Source organism: Myotis brandtii, unplaced genomic scaffold (genome assembly GCF_000412655.1).
Source record: "Myotis brandtii unplaced genomic scaffold, ASM41265v1 scaffold847, whole genome shotgun sequence".
NCBI classification, from domain to species: domain Eukaryota; kingdom Metazoa; phylum Chordata; class Mammalia; order Chiroptera; family Vespertilionidae; genus Myotis; species Myotis brandtii.
In genome coordinates this window covers 924,236-944,243 of record NW_005371441.1, presented here as the reverse complement: position 1 = coordinate 944,243, position 20,008 = coordinate 924,236, and the positions used below count along the sequence as shown (strand labels likewise).

The window sequence follows — 20,008 nt, the reverse complement described above, 5'->3', positions numbered from 1 at the left end:
TTACCCTCAGCTATAAGTCAGTGCTGCTATAATACCTTGCCTTGAAACTGCATATTTGTTCCAATATAATTGATATATTAGGGAACAATTTGAACATTAAGTAAATTTTGCTGTGATTTTGTCTGTAAGAAATACCAGATGAATACAGAAAATCATATTCACCTGAAACAAGTTAATGAATACACAAAATGTAAATATGAACACACCTCAAACATCTGCTAGCTCCCTCACTCACTGCATCTGTATGCAGTCAGTTGGTCACATCCATCCACATCTTGAGTTACAACTTTCCTTCTGATTTCAGAAAACCCTCCTTTGACCACTTCACAATAATAAGCTGCCACACTTACGTTTACTTCCATAAGCAAACTTCAGGCTTTTTCAAAGCAAAGAACAATATTTATTTGTATAAATGCTGTATAAATATTTATATATTTCTTAACCGCTTAACATTTATACATGCTTTTTTAAGGTTCCTATCTTTTTTTAATGTTCACTTAATGAAGTTTTTGAGTGTTGTACCCCAAATTCTATTTTTTTCCATAAACCCTGTTTGTTTGTTTTTGGTACAATTTGCAAAGCATGGTGATTTTTAGAAATAAATACCTATGTGAAATGTTAACAGAACGACTGCAAAGCCCCTCTGACCCCAACAAATATTAACACTAACTTCCCCAGGATGTCTACTGTGAAGGCAGAATGTTTCAACTTATCTTTGGTTGTCAATATGATGTTAGCACAGGGGTGGGCAAACTTTTTGACTCGAGGGCCACAATGGGTTCTTAAACTGGACCGGAGGGCCGGAACAAAAGCATGGATGGAGTGTTTGTGTGAACTAATATAAATTCAAAGTAAACATCATTACATAAAAGGATACGGTCTTTTTTTTTTTTAGTTTTATTCGGCCCGCGGGCCGTAGTTTGCCCACGGCTGTGTTAGCAGTTTCTTATCACTAATTATAATGTGCCTTTTCTGTGGATTGCCTGACATTACCACACTGCAGTTGAGTTATTCTTTAAAGAATAACTATGATAGAAAGAAGTAATGATATGCAATAAAAATAGCAGGATGATGCTATTAATTTTTTAAATAAAAGTTAAAGCAAATTTTGAAACCTTTTGGAAGGTTTGGAAGATTTTAGGATTTAGCCAGAAAAATAATTCTATTACCTGCCTAGTTACGTATACAATTTTAAGCACCTTTTACATTATTGATGTATTATGTACATATGTCATCAAGTGCCAGTTAGGTAATAACTGATGCACTTCACATTTTTTCCCCTTTTAATGTTTCAATTCCTACCACATATAAATTACAACCACACAATATAATTCTCACTCAAGATGATGGTTTGAATCATAAAATTTCAAGTATGAAATGTATTGTTTATTTCAGAGGGAAAGTAAACAATACAACCAGTCTTCTTGTCTATTTTTGTGATTCAGTACTTTAAGAGATAAGCTTAAATTACATAGCACGTTCAGAGAATGCCTCATTCCCTGATGACGAGGGGGTCAATGAGGTGTTATAGTACATAAGAATTAAGATTCAAATTGCCTACAAGCCATGGACAGTTGTATTCCTCGTATGATGAGTGTGGACTTCAATTTTTTAACTTTAAAAGAATTTACAAATGTCATTAAACATGAAAAATTTCAAAATTATTTTTAACAGCAAATTAGAATTATATTTCTTAGAACATGATGTTACAAATTTACGAGAGCAAAGCAAAATTCCCTCCCCCGCAAATCTATATCAAGCTATTTTTCTACAAGTTCAAGTATAAGAATTATAGCTATGTAAAAAAAAATCTAAAATTCAAATACTAACAACCATTCAAGATTAAAAACAAGATAATTATAATCTGTCTTTAGCATAAAACAGATGTCATATTTAATAATTTTACATCATTAACCAGTTATTTGCAAAAATAAAATAATAGCAACATACTAAATCAATCATATGAATGCTACTTAATTTAGGTTAACTATTATGTTTAGAGTTCTTTATAAGCTAAAAGGGAGCAATGAATCATGTTACCAAACTATAGATTTCTCAACTTTATAATCCTATACTAATTTACTTTCTAAAGAAAAATAATAAACATTAATAGATGAAGTAACATAATGATGTACACTACCTCTTCTTAAAAATAAAGCCTCCCAATTTTCTCTTTTAATACACTGACTCAAGTCTATGAATGCTGACCATTTCTTATGGCTAAAAGGCTTACCAGTAATACGTTCTTCTAAAAGGAATGTGCAATTCAGCCACACTTGGCAATTTATGTACTGTGGTTTTGTGGTGAGTGCTACCATTTTCTAAGGATCAAAAAAAGTGCAATAAATCTAAGACAGAATGGTTATAATTCATCAAAACATATTATATAACGACCTTTTTGTGTATTTTCCAATTCACCTCTCATTATTTTCCAATACATAAGGGCTTTAAGATAAAAACAGAGTTACTGCCCTAGCCAGTTTGGCTCAGTGGCTAGAGCGTCAGACTGCGGACTGAAGGGTCCCAGGTTCTATTCTGGTTAAGGGTACATGCTCGGGTTGCGGGCTCGATCCCCAATAGGGGGTGTGCAGGAGGCAGCCGATTGATGATTCTCTCTCATCATTGATGTTTCTCTCTCTCTCCCGCTCCCTTTCTCTCTGAAATCAATAAAAATATATATTAAACAAACAAACAAAAAACAAAAAACCAGAGTTACTGTTTAGTGCCCCTCTTTTTACTTAATTTTTGGATAATCCATACTGTGCATAAATATAATCTTTAAAAAAAGATGCTATAAATATGTGGTATGACAATAAGGTCCTATTTATGAGTAAAAAGGGGGGAAAGGAGAAAGAAAATGAAAGCATCTGAAAGAACCAATTTCCATGTCACATTAACCATAAACATTTGTAATGAACCAGTTAACTTAATGATTTAATGTGGTAATTATAATAATTTGGTTAAAATATTCATCTAAAATGGCATCTTACTATGAAGATTAAGAGAAAGTTATGAGAACTTTCACCAACTGATCCCCATGCAGTTTCAATCCTTTCTTGGCTCTGTTTTTCCTATTCTCTATCACTTTGCCCATCTTCTTTCTAACGTAATGGTTCTCAGTTGACTTTTCCCCAGAATGAACTGATACCCAGATGCTAGGTATGTGTTATGGCTCTGGGTTAACACTGGGAATGTGACTGGGAGTGTGACAACTAAGTTCACAAGTAAGACATAATGTAAATGGACAGTTATTATTGATGTCTTAAAACTTTTCATAACTAACCAAAAGTTAAATTGGCAAATTTTAAATTATACACATAAAATTGATTGGTAATCTGACAACTATGGTAAATTATGAGACCTCTAAGCCTGCTAACAAAGATAAAATCTATGTGCAAAGGAAAACATTTAAACAAGATTTCATCACTATAATAGTACTCAGATTCTTAAAAAGAAAGAGAATTCAACATGAGCAAAATTAAAACTAATAAAACAATATTGAACTGAATCAAGTCTCTAAAATACAATATGTACAATGCAATAATTTTCTTAAGTATGTGCCAGTCTTTCAAATCCAACACTTGATTGTATAGTTGGCTATTCATCTTATTATGGCTATGGTAAAATGAATTTTTGTTAGATTGTCAAGAATCATCTCAGAACTGTATAGAAACTCCTATCTCAGCAGATTTATTATATATAAATCTGTTTCATATTTTTCCAAATAATTATAGGTATCCTTAGGGAATATTCAATTAATATTTTTAATTGTATAATTGAATAAAAAAGAATCAGAATCTCATCCTATAATATTTATCCATAAGTATAGAAAGACTTCCCTAATGAAATATGAACTTTGAACTGTAAAATATATGCAAGTGATAATTTAATTAGCATCTTTATGAAATAACATTTTATAATGTGTTATTTTTCATATATTATATTTTTATATGTATCATGTGTGCGTGTGTGTGTAGCTTACTTAATAAACCTGTTGCATGCCTATAACTTAATACTATAATTGGCATATGAAAACATGCTCAAAGTCACTAATCATCCGAGAGATGCAAATCAAAACAACAATGAGGTACCATCTCACACCTGTCAGACTGGCTATCATCAACAAATCAACAAACGACAAGTGCTGGAGAGGATGTGGAGAAAAAGGAACACTTGTGCACTGCTGGTGGGAATGCAGACTGGTGCAGCCACTATGGAAGACAGTATGGAGTTTCCTCAAAAAACTGAAAATGGAACTCCCATTTGACCCTGTGATCCCACTTCTAGGAATATATCCCAAGAAACCAGAAACACCAATCAGAAAGGATATATGCACCCATATGTTCATAGCAGCACAATTCACCATAGCTAAGATCTGGAAACAGCCTAAGTGCCCATCAGTAGAGGAATGGATTAGAAAACTGTGGTACATCTACACGATGGAATACTATGCTGCTGTAAAAAAGAAGGAACTCTTACAATTTGCAACGGCATGGATGGAGCTGGAGAGCATTATGCTAAGTGAAATAAGCCAGTCAATGAAGGAAAAATACCACATGATCTCACTCATTCATGGATAATAGAGACCATTATAATCTTTTGAACAATAATAGATACAGAGGCAGAGCTGCCTCACACAGATTGTCAAACTGCAGCGGGAAGGCTGGGGAGGGTTGGGGTGCAGGAGGGAGGGGGGTAAGAGATCAACCGAAGGACTTGTATGCATGCATATGAGCATAACCAATGGACATAAGACACTGGGGGGTAGGGGAAGCCGGGGTATTGTCAAGGGCGGGGAAAAAAAGGACACATATGTAATACCCTTTGTAATGCTTTAAGCAATAAAAAAAATTAAAAAAAATACTATAATTGGTGCTAAAATATTAAAATTAATAAAAGCACAGTTGCCTATGTTTAACAAATTTTAGTAGGAAAAGACACACATCAAAGACATGTAATAACTGAGTAGTTACAGATATAATGTGCAGTACACAAGGGAAAAGGAGGGATCAGTTAATTCTGATTTCAATGGATTCATTACAGAAAGTGACAGCTAAGCTGGACCTTGGAAGATGAAAATATGTTTACTAGGTAGATAGGTGAGAGGAAAAGAATATTTCAGACATAAGTAGTTGCCTGAGGAAAGACTTCATGGAGTAAAATAGCATGGAAAGTTTGGGAAACCATAAGTAGCTGGCTAATGTTGAAGTAAAGGGACTGAGACTAAGGAGAAAGTGGGATGAAAGATGAGGCTGAAGAAGAGGGTTAGGCAGGGTTACATTATAGAAGATCTAACTTCCCTTCTTTGCACCATGCATGTTACATCCCATAAGTCAGCAAAAACAGCATGCCTTTCACTTTCTTGATTCAGATAATTTATCTCTGAAGTTCCAGGCCCTGCCTGGTTCTGTGACATTCTACCAAGTCCCATAGGTAGGCATGCATTCATTCAGCAATATCCACTCTGTGCATGAAGAGGTGTATAAGCTGCAATGAAGTCAAGAGAAAGAAATGCCTAAACTCAGGAATTAAAGATAGGCAGGAGAAACTTCACAAAGAATGCAGTACTTGAGCTTAACCACGAAAAATCTACATATATAAAAGCCTAAGTGACTGTTGCAACGGAAACAACCAAACGGACGACCTAACAGGCTGTGTGGGGCAACCAGGCCGGCAGGGGGGTTAGTGAGGGCTGACCAAACGACTGAACAGCGGGCTGCGTGGGGCAACCAGGCCGGCAGTAGGGGCAGTTGGGGGTGACCAGGCTGGCAGACAGAGGCGCTTAGGGGTGATTAGGCTGGCAGGGGGGCCAGTGTTAGGGGTGATCAGGCAAGCAGGCGAGCCAGTGGTCCTGGATTGTGAGAGAGATGTCCGACTGCCAGTTTAGGCCTGATCCTGGAGATCGGGCCTAAACCGGCAGTCGGACAGCTCCCGAGGGGTCCCAGATTAGAGAGGGTGCAGGCTGGGCAGTCCCTGCCCCCCACCCCCATCCCCAAAATTTCATGCACCGGGCCTCTAGTAAATAATAAAAGTCTTGCAGGATATCACTGGTTACTGTATTGGGGGGGAAACCATGATAGAACATGATAAATTTGAGGAATTATGGCTGTAATGCAGCTGAGAAGTGAGATGAAGATGAAAAGGTGAGAAATTTTCAGTGAAAATAAACAGTTTTCAGATAATGTAAAATATACATATAAGAAAATTCTACTAGTCTGGAACTTTCTCATAGATATGACCCACTTTTTAGTTCACCATTCCTGGGATCCATTCCAGAAACATTGCCTACTATATGCTATGCAATGTGCTCTTATTATGCAAAAATGAATAAAATAGTCCATGCTTTTGAGAAGATTATAATCTAGATTTCAGATTTATACTGGACTTCTCACAGCACATCTGTTATGTCATTTTATCCTCCCCACATATAGAGCAGAGAAGACAATTGTTATACCATAGTTTTTTAAACTGAAGAGAATCACGCAAAGACATATTAACAGATATATTTAGTTTCAACGGAGTCAGTAGCAGATCAACTGTGGTGTCACTACCCACTGTTACTACAATCAGTTGTGAGATGAGTTGAATGAAATTAGTTGCTAGTAATAAAGTACCAGAGTTCTACCTCTCTATCTATATAAATTAAAGCATCTAATCTAGACAAACATAGGTATTCAAAGAGGAGCATACAAGGATGACCATCTCAGTGTGTATTAACAACCTGAATGTTCAATGAGGAATGAATAAGTAAATCATTGTATAGCAATACTAAGGAATACCATGCAACCGTTTTTAAAAAGTGGAGTAAGATATCCAGATAATTATATGGAAAGACTTGTAAGACATTACCAAATGAAAAAAAGATGCAAAACCCATGTATTATAGATTTGTGTTTTTTAAAAAAGATACAAAAAAGAGAAATTTTAAACAGATATTTTATATGTATGTATAGGAAAGGTTCTGAAAGGATATCACTAATTATTTGGAAGAGAGAGCTGGGTAAAGGACTCATGATAGAAGATGGTCCAAGGAGGTTTAGTCATCTTTGCTATGTTTTCATTCTTCATAAGAATATATATGCATGTATTATTTGTATAATTAGTCATAAACAATTGAGATAATTAGAGCAGAAGATTTTCCTTATAAAATTATTTCCTATATATTTTCACATAACGTAACTTGTATTCTGATACATGGGTAGGAGACTAATAATGGAATGAGTTATTTGAAAGTACCTGTACTTAGCCAACTATATGTAATTTTAAATACTTAAAGGACTATGTTATCTATGTTGAAACTGTTACTGATATAGCTGTTAACAGCTGCAACAATTATCAATTTTCGGGATGCTTGACAGATGAGATCTACAGTTATGTTTTAATTAAATTAATGTAATTTATTCAAGACTACCTCTATGTTTAGTCTTGTACCTTATAATCAATCCACTGGTTAAAAAAAATAAAAAAGGCCTGGTCTATCTCTCTCTCTCTCTCTTTTTTTTTTTTTTTTTTGCATATTCTGTCTTTATTAGATAAGATTACAGTTAACATTCAATATCTCTCTCTTTTTTTACCCTAAGGTTAACTCAACATGAACTAATATGCAGTCCTCAAACTAAGTAACAGAGGTGGGAAACATCCAGTTTCGCAAAATCATTTGGTCTGGCCCTGCCAAGACATTAGAGGTGAGTTAATTAAATGTTTGACCAAATATAAACGGCTAATTTTTAAGTAGACAATTTTATATAACCCGCGAATGATGTTATAAATATCCAAATGGCCCTTGGCAGAAAAAAGATCCCCCACCCTTAGTTTAAATGTTTAAAAGAAAGAGGTAAGGGGTAGTAGAAAAATAAGTTTATTGTTACTATCTTAAGAGTCTCCCAATAAACACAACACTCTCATAGGATTTATCACACATAAATGTGGACAAGAACAATGTTCTGAGCTTATAATTACTAGTCCTGTGCTAAATGGTTAACACATATTATTCCTCACAATATTCCTGAAGTAAGATTAAATGAGAAACTGCACATAAAACTCTTCATACACAATCCCTGACATATAATAATAAATGTTGCCCTTTATTAGGTATTACTACTGCCTAATCTTTAACTTTATCAAGCAACCCTTGCTCTGCCACATTCAGTTTTTCAAAAGAGTCATTGATTTAAATACACCAGGGCTAAAATATCTTTTTTTTTTAATTTTATTTTTTTTAAAAAATATATTTTATTGACTTTTTACAGGGAGGAAGGGAGAGGAATAGAGAGTTAGAAACATCGATGAGAGAGAAACATCGATCAGCTGTCTCCTGCACAACCCTTACTGGGGGATGTGCCCGCAACCAAGGTACATGCCCTTGACCGGAATCGAACCTGGGACCCTTCAGTCTGCAGGCCGATGCTCTATCCACTGAGCCAAACCGGTTAGGGCCTAAAATATCTTGAATGGATTCCATTATCTACTGAATTAAATCAAACTCCTTCACTTGACTTTGGAAAGCATGTATAGCATAGCTCCATCTCCCATCATATCATCCTGTACCCCACTATTCTCTAGGCACAATGGATTGTTCACAATTTCTAGATCATATTACTTACTTTCATTTCCATAAATTAGAAATACTCTTTCCACTCTCTCTGAAGAATTCTATCTATCCTTCAAGGCTCAGTAGAAACATTACCTTCCCTTTATAAAATATTGATTCTCTCTGGTACTTTCAAGTACATTGTTTATACCTCTATTATGATACTTTAAAAAAAATTACTCTCTATAAAATCAATGAAAGTAAGGTTTATTCATTTTGACATCTTTACTGTGTCTAGCACAGTGCTTTAAACACAACTTGCATTCAATAATATAGATTTGTTTTACCATTTCTGATAGCCCCAGTGATAACTAATAAGACTTGAAATTCAGATGCAATTCCCTCTACAATTTCTCCTTTAATTCATATAACAGTGGTAATGTTCCTATAATTCTAGTAGTAGCTCCCTTTCCAGTCCTAATTCAACACTCATATTAAATTTTTTTCAAAACAAATTTTACCAAACAAATAATATGGCACATAATCAGTGACCTAATGCTGACTAGATTGGCTAACATTAAATTAATTATACATTAACAACGTAGGAATATAAGGAAAGCACAAGCTAGAATATTAGTATCATCTCTTAAGATAGCAATTGGAATATTCCTCTGTTCAATATTGGTAATCTCTAACCTATCTGAATTGACCTTTAAAATCAAAAGATATGTATGGTTATCTTTTTTTAGTAAATAAAATCACCTTTTATGGATTAATTCTGTTTCTAAATCTGTACAAATTGGTAAAAGCAATAAAGGTCCTTAAAAGCTAACTGACCTCAACCCTCAAAATATTCATAAATTTTCTCTTGGTTAAAATCTAAGGCAGCAGGAAACCTCAGTTTTAATTTTGTTGCTAAAATTCCAACTACTTTCTAGTCTGGTTTCTTTTGCGCACTCAAGAAAAAAAATATAGCAAATATTAGTTACATACTTACATTTAAAATAATTAACTTCTTCAGGTAATGGTTCTATATAATACATTATTTGGTTGTATATCCAGAAGTCTTACTTATGACTTCCAGTTACTGAAGAATATGTTTACTCTTTACCTAAAGATATTTTAGAAATGGTTGAGAAACGCAGGATGGAGAACTAGTTCATTTACTTAATTCCCTATATTACTTGTACTATACGTGAACCCGAGAGGAAGACAGTTCTATTATGGTTAATGTTTACTCTTTAATGAAGACCAGATTACGTTCTGTACATTTACAGGGCTTAACTCAATAGTATTTCAAATTTATTTTTCTTAAATTATTTCTGGATTAGTTTGCTGCCACTAGCAAACAGTTCAATTAGGAATATTCACGCAAAAGGTATGTTAAGGTCAATACTAGCTGCAAGTTACCTAGATGTTAGGGAGGCTACTATATTTTAAAGCAAGATGACCACAAATTTTGAAAGTAAAGTTTTGGTTATTATAGATTTCATCGTAAGGCAGTTACATAGGCTAAGCTTGACTGGTGCCATTGACTTTAGCATACCTGGAAATAGAAAAATTCAAATTGTAGCTGTTCTTGGTTGGCTCACTGCCATTTTTGCAGCTTACAAATTTTTAATTAAGTAACTGCAGTGAGCTCATCTCTACTGGATACTTCTTTTCCAGGGCAGGTCCAGGAACGGGGTCTGGAGCCTTGAAAGCAGAAGAGAAACTAGAGTAAACTAGAGGTAGGCAGAACAAGAAACGTGACCAGATAACATTATGAGATCTAACAGCAGTGAGGTAGTTCCCAATGTCTCTCACATAAAATATTTCAAAGTGGAAAGAGGGTCTCTTAAATTACAAGTTATCAGAAGATGCTATTTACATTCGCTGTCATTATTTTTATCTACCCAATTCTATTCTGGACTCCCGATTCTAGATATTGAAATAGTAGCTTTTATGAAATCTCTAGTGGCTTTCAGCAATAGACTGTCCAACATCAGACCACAGAGTATAACAGAAAGAGAAAAACAATAAACCCAATTTCAATGGTAAAACTTTCCAAAGTCCTCATTTTCAGGTCATTTTGTTTTTCTCTTTTGCTTGCTATCTTATTTACAATGGTCTTCTAACTGTTCCCCTAATTTCCTAAAATCAATTCTCAGAGGTTTCTTTAAAAAATGCTTTAGATACATCCAAGCAGTAAATTTAATTTCAAGTTCTAATAAAAAATAACAAACTTGGTAATTCTTAAAGAGGGAAGCAAAGAATAGCTTATAGTGACTCTGCATCACGTTGGAAATTCTTTTTTCCATAACCAAATTAGATTCAATTATTTTAAAAAGTTTTTGTTAGGTCCATATTAAAAACAACAACCATACAACTACAAAGGTTACAGAAATGGTAGGATATGAAAAGTGGTAGATTGGTGTACTAATTAGATCACTAAGGCCTGCAAACAATGTCCTTATACTTGGCAGGCTAGCACCCTAAGGAGTTTTTCCAAGAAACCAATCCCACAGCAGTCAAAATAAATTGAATTCTCTGCTGCTGCCAAATGATGGCTGCTGGTGAGAATTGTAACAGGACCAAAAAAAAAATAAAAAAATAAAAAAGTGAAGACAAGGATTCAAATAACTTTTTGCATTCTTGGTAACTAGCAATACAACAAAGCAAAATAGAGTAAAAGTAGTTTTTAAGAAAAATGCAAATTTTCCATCACTGTGATGGTATATGGTTGGTTAAAAAAAAAAAGTCTGGGAGGGATAGATCTAGCCTTGGACAAAAACTCTCTGCAGAAGATTCCTTTCTATGAAATGGGACACCACTGCCCACCTCACTGGATTGCCATGAGAATTCGCTAAAGTCTATAAAGCACTTAAAAACTTGGCATATATTAGGTATTCAATACATTTTTTGTTCTAAACATGGATATACTTAAGTGTTCATTTTCATAAATGCTAAAGCAACAGCTGTGTAACCAGCTTTAGTTTTAAATAAATCATCTGCATCACATCCTAAGAGATATAACTCATTTTTCATCATTGCTTGCAGAACTACAAGGTAAATTTGTGTGAGAGTTCAATTCTGAGAGTTAATGATGAATAAAAATATAAGAATTTACATCTAGGATATAAAGAGAATTAGTGGCAAACAAAAAGACATGCAATTCTTCTCCAAGTAAAGTAGAAAATACTTTTGTCAATACCCTTTTTAAGGTTACACAGTGCTTTTTAAAAAACAAAAGAATCAATACATGATATAACTTAAGTCTTTAAGTCAGAAAATGCCTTAAGGGCAAAGAAAACCCTTACATTTGTGCAATAATTTTCCTCTTACTGACAGAACAGTGGTTTCCACACAAAATTATTATTTACCAAATATGGCTCAAAGATCAAATTACACCTTTCCTGGCATTACTAAGCAATAGAGCAAGTATCACAGCCACAGGAATAAAGAAAAACTTTAAAGTCCTTCTAAATGTATTTACTGCTGCAACTTTATTTCAAAATAGTTTTTCTTTATATATTTTAATTGATTTCAGAGAGGAAGGAAGAGGGAGAGAGAGAAACATCAATATTGAGAGAGAATCATTGATTGGCTGCCTCTTGCACATCCCACACTGGGGATCGAGCTGCAACCCAGGCCTGTGCCCTGACCTCCAGCTGGGCTCAAAGTAGTTTTTAGAAGTTAACTTGAAAAGTCTCTTATTCAAAATAGACTGCAATTTACTTAGAGATAAGATTAAATAAGTCTGTGCATTCTCCAGAAGGCCAAAAAAAAAAGTATTTTAAGAATGAGAATCCCCATTAACCTATATGGATAGATTTTCAGTTTAAAGGTCATAAAAGCAACAACAAAAAGAAACACACAAAAAAAACCCCCCTTTAGATTAACTAGGTTTCATACTGAAATCTCATTACAGTAATATTTCAGTTGATTCTTTTGGCTTTTCCACACATATAATGTCACTTATAAATAATGAATTTGCCTCCTTCTTTTCAAATAATTACACCTATTTTGTTTTTTTTTTGTCTAATTACATTGGCCAGCATTCCCAAGACAATGTTATGTAATACTAATGCTGGCCACACCTTTTTTGATTCATGGCTTTTTAAAAGGAATTTTGTACTTCACTAAATAATAAAATAGGAATTCTAGTTTTTTACCATAAAAAATGCTGACTTCTGGTCTGAGATATATAAAATCTTAAGTACATTAATTTATTCTTGTTTCACTAAGGATTCCTATCAGAAGTAAACATTTATTTCTCCCTTTTTGGTTCCTTAGTCATCCCCCCCTCCTTCTCACCTGATAATATAATTTAATTTGATTTATTCTTATATTCCTAGGGTGAATCCGATTACAGTATTATTCTGCTAATGTAATGCTAAATTCCATTTGACAGTTTTATTAAGCATTTTTTTTGCAACAACTTTTGTGAGTTTGGTGTATAGTCTTTTGGGCTCATATTTTATAACTAGAGGCCTGGTGCACGAAAATCATGCACTCGGGGGGTGGGGGGAAGGATCCTCAGCCGGGCCTGTGCCCTCTCACAGTCCGGGAGCCCACGTGGGGAGCGGACCTAAGCTGTCAGTCGGACATCCTTAGTGCTGCCGCGGAGGCAGGAGAGGCTCCCACCACCGCCGCTGCGCTCACCAGCTGTGTACCCGACTTCTGGCTGAGTGGCACTCCCCCTGTGGGAGCGCTCTTACCACCAGGGGTCAGCTCCTGTGTTGTGTGTCTGCCTCCTGGTGGCCAGTGCGCATCATAGCGACCTGTCGTTCTGCTGTTTGGTCGATTTGCATATTAGCCTTTTATTATATAGGATATGTGCTGTCTTTGTAAAAAGAACTGGGAAGCTTACCTTTTTGCCTTCTCTGTTCTAATATAGTTATCTGGTGCTTGATGTTTTAAGGAATTTAACAGTATAACCTCCTACTGGGTCTGGTGCTTTTTTCGGGGAAGTCTCTTACTAACTAGTAAGATGAGCACTTTTTATTTATGGTTCCAGATGCTATCTCCTTCATATTTTCTTGATGAAACCAACCCCTTTCTTTTCATTCTCTCCCTTCAACCTATGAACATGTTTAAGTCTTCACCATCTTACACAAATATCCATGTACACACTCATATCACAAAAATGTTCTTTACCAGTTATGTCCTGTTTAGCAAGTATTTATTCACAAAGCTATTTATTGAAATTGCTATTTTCAAGGCACTGAGGAAACAGAGTGAGCTGCAGTTCCTGTCCTCTACCTACTTCTAATCCAGAAAGAAACAGAAACATGAATACAAAACCTTGCTATAGCAATGTAAAGAATGAATATGCTATGCTAGTCCATGTATCTCTTACCATTCATACCATGCCAAACTTATCTACTGAATACTTATACTTTGGCTTCAACTTGTTTTAATCTGCCTTCAAGTTTCTTCCCTTGATATTAGTTTTATTCAAATCACCAAATCCAACCTCTTAAAGGATCCTCATTCACATTTTTGCAATAACTTAGGTTCATAAATATTTTAAAGTTTTATTAGAGGCACTTCTAATTCACCATTATCACTTGATCCTTATGAAACCACTGAGAAAGGCGAGGTAGTTATTACTCTCACTTTGCAAGTTTCAGAAAATTAAGTAATTTACTGATTATCAAAACTCCAATAAGCAGCAGAGTTAGGGACAGAAATGCACTCATGGCTTTCTAACTCCAGGTCCAGAGTTCCTTCTTCTAGACTGTATTAACTTTATTGATTGATTACTAACTTGAATAATTAGTGATCATTCTTTTCTTAAAAACTTTTCTGGTCTGTTTTTCTAGTTTCCAAGGATCCTTATTTCTGTATTTGTTTCTAATGTTTATCAAAAGTATGTAGGTGCAAAGTTATGGCGCTCATTCTCTACCTTCTTTCTTTGGCATCTATCTCATCTACACTTAAGAGCATAATATAAGGAGAATCTCCTTTGATTTAAAGTTTAAGTTTTCTATTTCACTTGATGAAACTTAAATATTCAGAATCATAGAATTCGATACTAAAAGGAGCCTTACAGACTATCTAGTCCAAGACCTTTATTTAATAAGAAGAAAAACAAAGTTCAAATAATACAAATTGGTAGCAGAATTTGAATAAAAGTTTATGACAAAATTTGCCTTTTAATATGTATGAATAACAAAATAATGCATACATTTATACACAGTAAATATAAAGCAATTAAACTAATTTTAAGTGTAATTACTGGACTTCATTTCATATTTATTAAAGACTTGTCCCTATTTCTAAGAGATTTTATATGACAGTATTAATGTACTGATTCCAGTATTAAAAGTAGATTTTTTTAAAAGTCACAGAATAGCAATACAGTTAAAACCTACTCAATTCTATATATTCAGGCATTAATTATCTATATTTCAGATTTCTAAAGTGAACTGGGAATCAAAAATCACACCACTACCTATGCTCTAGGTTGATATCATGCCCCAATTTACAAGGCAGAAACAGATATCACTAGACTGCTTGCTGTAAAGCACTTGGATCAGTGCCTGGTACATAGTAAGCATTCAAAACATGTCAGCTACCACTGGTGCTGCAACAATTACTCCTTTTGAATATATTTATATCATTATAAATATGGCCATATTAATGATTCAACTATACAGAAAAGAATACTATTAGTGGACAAGTACCTCAACTCCACTCCTTCAGTCTATTTTCCAGGTGTGCAGGGCCCCAATTCTTAGTTATCTAGGAACACCTTTCCAACCACTCCCAACCTACAAAAGTCTGAAGGCTCTAGAAATTCAGAGCTTATCTTAAAAGGAAATTTTTTAGTCCAGTAAATCCGAACTTTTAAGTTCATTTACCCATGATATGGAATACATGAAACATAAAAGGGAAACTCATGTGAAGCAAGTTAAAACTTAAAACTCTTTTCTAAACTAGCTTCCCTTCTCAACTTCTCATTTTTAAAAGACGTAGGAATTCTTTTTTTAGCCTGATAACTGAAATTACCTAAGCTCTTCTCTTGCCTTTCTTTACCTTTCTCAACTCCTTTAAATCTCATCCACTTAATAACTATGACTTCTTAAAACACAATTCCTAAGACTCTCCTCACTGGATGCTAGTCAATACAGTCTACTATCACTTCCATAGTACTGAAATCTAAAAAGTACTGAAAAGGTTTTTTCATGAAACTCCATGTCAAAACTCATCTGGTAGTGGCAAAAATCTGCTTTGAACTGATTCGAGGCTATTAATAGGCCTACTTACTGTGAATATTTCCATATTTCACAACAGAAATATTAGTGTTTAATTACTGAGTGATGCCTCAGACCTCACTGAGGGTGTTAAGTATTACATAATACTAGAGACCCAGTGCACAAAATTCGTGCACGGGTAGGGTCCCTAGGCCTGGCTGGCCATCAGGGCCAATCAGGGCCTTCCGGCTGGCGGGGGGCCTTCCTTCATTCTGCACTGCCCCCTGGTGGTCAGCACACATCATAGTGAGTGATCGAACTCCCAGTCTCCCGGTTAAACTCCTGAGGGGACAATTTGCATATTAGGCTTTTATATTATATATATACAATATGTTAAAACTAAATATTTTGAATTCTAAAAAACAGCTGTCCTCTGGATTTTGGATATGGTATTGTGGATCTGTGCATTATTATTTCAACAATACTAATTTAGGCACCCTATTCCATTCCTTTCTGATACTTTCCCTTACACTCCATGCATTTCAGCCCCACTATTTACCACCGAGTCCTGTAAGTCCTTCTTTCTAAACACCTCTTGGAATAGTCAAGTCTACTCCACCCCTACTGCTACCACCCTATCCCAATCATCCAACATCTAAATGACCCGACCACAGCTTACCTCCCTGCCCGCAAGGACTTTCCACTTGACCTATCAAGTACTGTTTAGCAGAGTAAGAAATGCCCCTACATAACCGCTTTAAATATTTTACTCCTTTGAACAAGAAATTAATAAGCTGGAAGAGATACACAATAAGAGGGTAACAAAAGTGATTGTGGGATTATAGACAATTTTTTCTTTTTACCTTGAAATCTTAGCTTATCTATCGTTGTGAGCTAAAAAGAGGTCTTCCCTCTTTTTAAAAACTTAATAAAATTTAAAAATGTTCTAAATTAACATTTATTTCATAATTAAAACAAATGAAAAATTCACTAGGCTTCTCCCCTGCTTAGCACTTCAACTAAAACTTACTGACATGTTTTCCTAACCATCCCCAGTTTGGTTCCATTAGATCTGGTGTCATGGACCCCTAAGCCAGTCTGGAGAAAGCTACATATTTCCACTCAGAATGGTTTTAAATGCATAATATACAGAATATATGATTACAAAGAAAGATAATTTTAGTGAAATTCAGCAGAAGGTGGTGATATTGACCTTGGGAATAATGGAAAAGAGGCTAGGCAGGAAGAGAGGAGACATGAAGACCAAGAACTAACTAAAAAGGGGTCAGAAAGGTTAGATAAAATGCAGAAAAGAATGGGATCAAGAGAGACAAATGAAAAAAGGCTTAACAATAATTATTATATCCTTCAAAAAAATAAAAAACTAGAACTGCCTTATGACCCAGCAATTCCACTTCTGGGCATTTATTTTTAAAATATATTTTTATTAATTTCAGAGAGGGAGAGAGAGATAGAAATATCAATGATGAGCGAGAACCACTGATCGGCTGCCTCCTGCATACCCACACTGGGGATCGAGTCCACAACCCGGGCATGTGCCCTGACAGGGAATCAAATCGTGATCTCCTGGTTCATAGGTTGATGCTCAACCACTGAATCATGCCGGTCAGGCTCTGGGTATTTATCCAAAGAAACCTGAAACACTAATTCAAATGAATATGTGTTCACTGCACTGTTATTTACAATAGCCAAGATTTGGAAGCAGCCCAAGTGTCCATCAGTAGATGAGTGGATAAAACAGTTATGGTACATTTACATAATAAAATACTACTCGGCAGTAAAAGGAATAAAATTTTACCCTTTGTGACAGCATAGATCAGTGGTTCTCAACCTTGGCTGCACATTAGAATCACCTGGGAATCTTTTTAAAATCCTGATTTCTGGGCCTCATCCTCCGGAAATTCTGTTTCTTTGTTACTAATGTTGTGGCCCACCCCATAACAAAACAGAATGAATTTCCGGAGGATGAGGCCCAGAAATCAGGATTTTAAAAAGATTCCCAGGTGATTCTAACATGCAGCCAAGGTTGAGAACCACTGGCATAGATGGACCTGGGGAACGTTATGCTAAGTGAAATAAGCCAGTCAGAGAAAGACAAGTACCATAGGACTTCACTCATATGTGGAATCTAATGAACAAACTGAACTAACAAGCAAAATAGAAACAGACTCATAGACACAGAGAACAGATTGATAGTTTACTCCACAGGGAGCAGCCAGGATGAATCTTTAAAAAGAAAAGATACCATCAGTTAACAGTTTAAAGACGAAAAGCCATATGATCATCATATCAATTAAAGGAGAAAAGGCATTTGACAAAATTCAGTACTCAGTCATGATAAAAATTCTTAAACTAGGAATAGCTTGTCAACCTAATAAAAAGAATCTGCAAAAAACCCTACAACTAACATATATTTAATGGTGAAAGACTGAATGCATTTCCTGTAAGATCAGGAACAAGACGAGCTTGTTTGATTTCACCGCTCCTATGACACATAGTACTGGAAATACTAGCCAGAGAAGTAAGGCAAGAAAAGGAAATAAAAGGCACATAGAAGGGAAAACACTGTCTCTATTCACAGACACATTAGAAAATGTACGAAATCAATAAAAAAAACCTCCTAGAATAGTTTAGTTTAGCAAGGTCTCAGGATACAGGGTCAACTCACAGAAATCAACCATACTGCTATAAACTGGCAATGAATAACTTAAAAACACAGCAGTACTTACAATTGCTTCAAAAAAATGTTTCTAGGTGCAGCCGTGGGCAAACTACAGCCTGCGGGCCGGATCCGGCCCGTTTGAAATGAATAAAACTAAAAAAAAAAAAAAAGACTGTACCCTTTTATGTAATGATGTTTACTTTGAATTTATATTAGTTCACACAAACACTCCATCCATGCTTTTGTTCTGGCCCTCCGGTCCAGTTTAAGAACCCACTGTGGCCTCGAGTCAAAAAGTTTGCCCACCCCTGTTCTAGGTGTAAATCTTAAAAGATCTCCTATATATAAGGAGAGATATACTGTGTTAATGGATTAAAAAACAAAATAAAAATGTCAATTTCCCAATTGAACTATGGTTTTAGTGCAGTTCCTACCAAAATCCCAGCAGGATTATTTTGTAGATTCAAAACTTTACATGTTAAGGAGGTGGAACAGCTAAAACAATTCTGAATAAGGAGTATTAAGTTAGAGGAATTTCACTACCTGATTTTAAGACTTACTATACAGCTACAGTAAACAAGACAGTAATTCCTGATAGAAGGATAGCCTCAAAGATCAATGGAACAGAACAGAGAATTCAGAAATAGATTCTCACAAGTACAGTCATCTGATTTTTGACAAAGGTGCAAATGCAATTCAATGGAGGAAGGATAACTTTTTAAAACTGATTATTAGAGAGGAAAGGGAGAGGGAAAGAGGGAGAGGGGGAGAGAGAGACATTGATGTGAAAGCGAAACACTGAGTGGCTGCTTCCTGCATACCACCTACCAGGGATGGAGCCTGCAACCTGGGCATGTGTCCTGACTGTGAAACAAACCAGCAACCTTTCGGTACACAGGACGATGGCCAATGAACTGTGCCACACTGGCCAGGCCATGGAGAAAGAATATTTTTTTCAACAGATGGTGTAGAAACAACTGGACATCCATAGACAAAATATAAACTTCAATCTAAACTTCACACTTTTATATAAAAACTAGAGGCCCGGTGCACAAAATCTGTGCACAGGTAGGGTCCCTAGGCTTGGCTGGTGATCAGGGCTGATCTGGGCCTTCCTTCCCCCAGCTGCCAGTCGGGGCCTTCCTTCATTCTGCACTGCACCCTGGTGGTCAGCCCACGTCATACTGAGCGGTAGAACTCCCGAGGAGACAATTTGCATATTAGCCTTTTATTATAAGGATTAAGTAAAAATGGATTACAGAATTATGTATGCAAGATATAAAGCTTTTAGAAGAAAACAGAACAAAGTTTTGGGATCTGAGGATAAGCAAAGAATTCACAGATTTGACAACAATGGAACAATCCATTAAAGAAAAAGTGGATAAATTAGACTTCATCAAAATTATTTTTTTTTGTTTGCTCTGCAAAAGCCACTGTTAAGAAGAAGATAAGCTGCAGACCATGAGAAAATATTTACAAATCACATACTCAAAAAAGGATTTGTATCCAGAATATGTAAAGAACTCACTAATTTCAACAAGAAATCAATAATCCCATTAGAATATGAGCAAAAGACTTGAACAGACATTCACCAAAAAGGACATATAGATAGCAA

The 20,008-nt window shown here is 35.3% G+C and overlaps 1 protein-coding gene across 6 annotated transcripts in view; it reads right to left on the bottom strand.

Annotated features, from left to right (window-relative positions):
• Positions 1-10,224, bottom strand: part of TAB2 (TGF-beta activated kinase 1/MAP3K7 binding protein 2) — a 41,512-nt gene extending 31,288 nt beyond the window's left edge. For 4 of the 6 annotated variants that reach the window (XM_005884693.2, XM_005884695.2, XM_005884696.2 and 1 more), the window contains exons 1-2: positions 10,076-10,224; positions 2,234-2,321 (exon numbers count right to left, since the gene is read on the bottom strand). The gene's annotated coding sequence lies outside the window, so the exon portion shown is untranslated. Of the gene's footprint in view, positions 1-2,233; positions 2,322-9,526; positions 9,641-10,075 lie in introns of all 6 variants that reach the window. The other 2 variants (XM_014532153.1, XM_005884694.2) reach the window with 2 other exon arrangements.
• Positions 10,225-20,008: the final 9,784 nt, after the last annotated feature.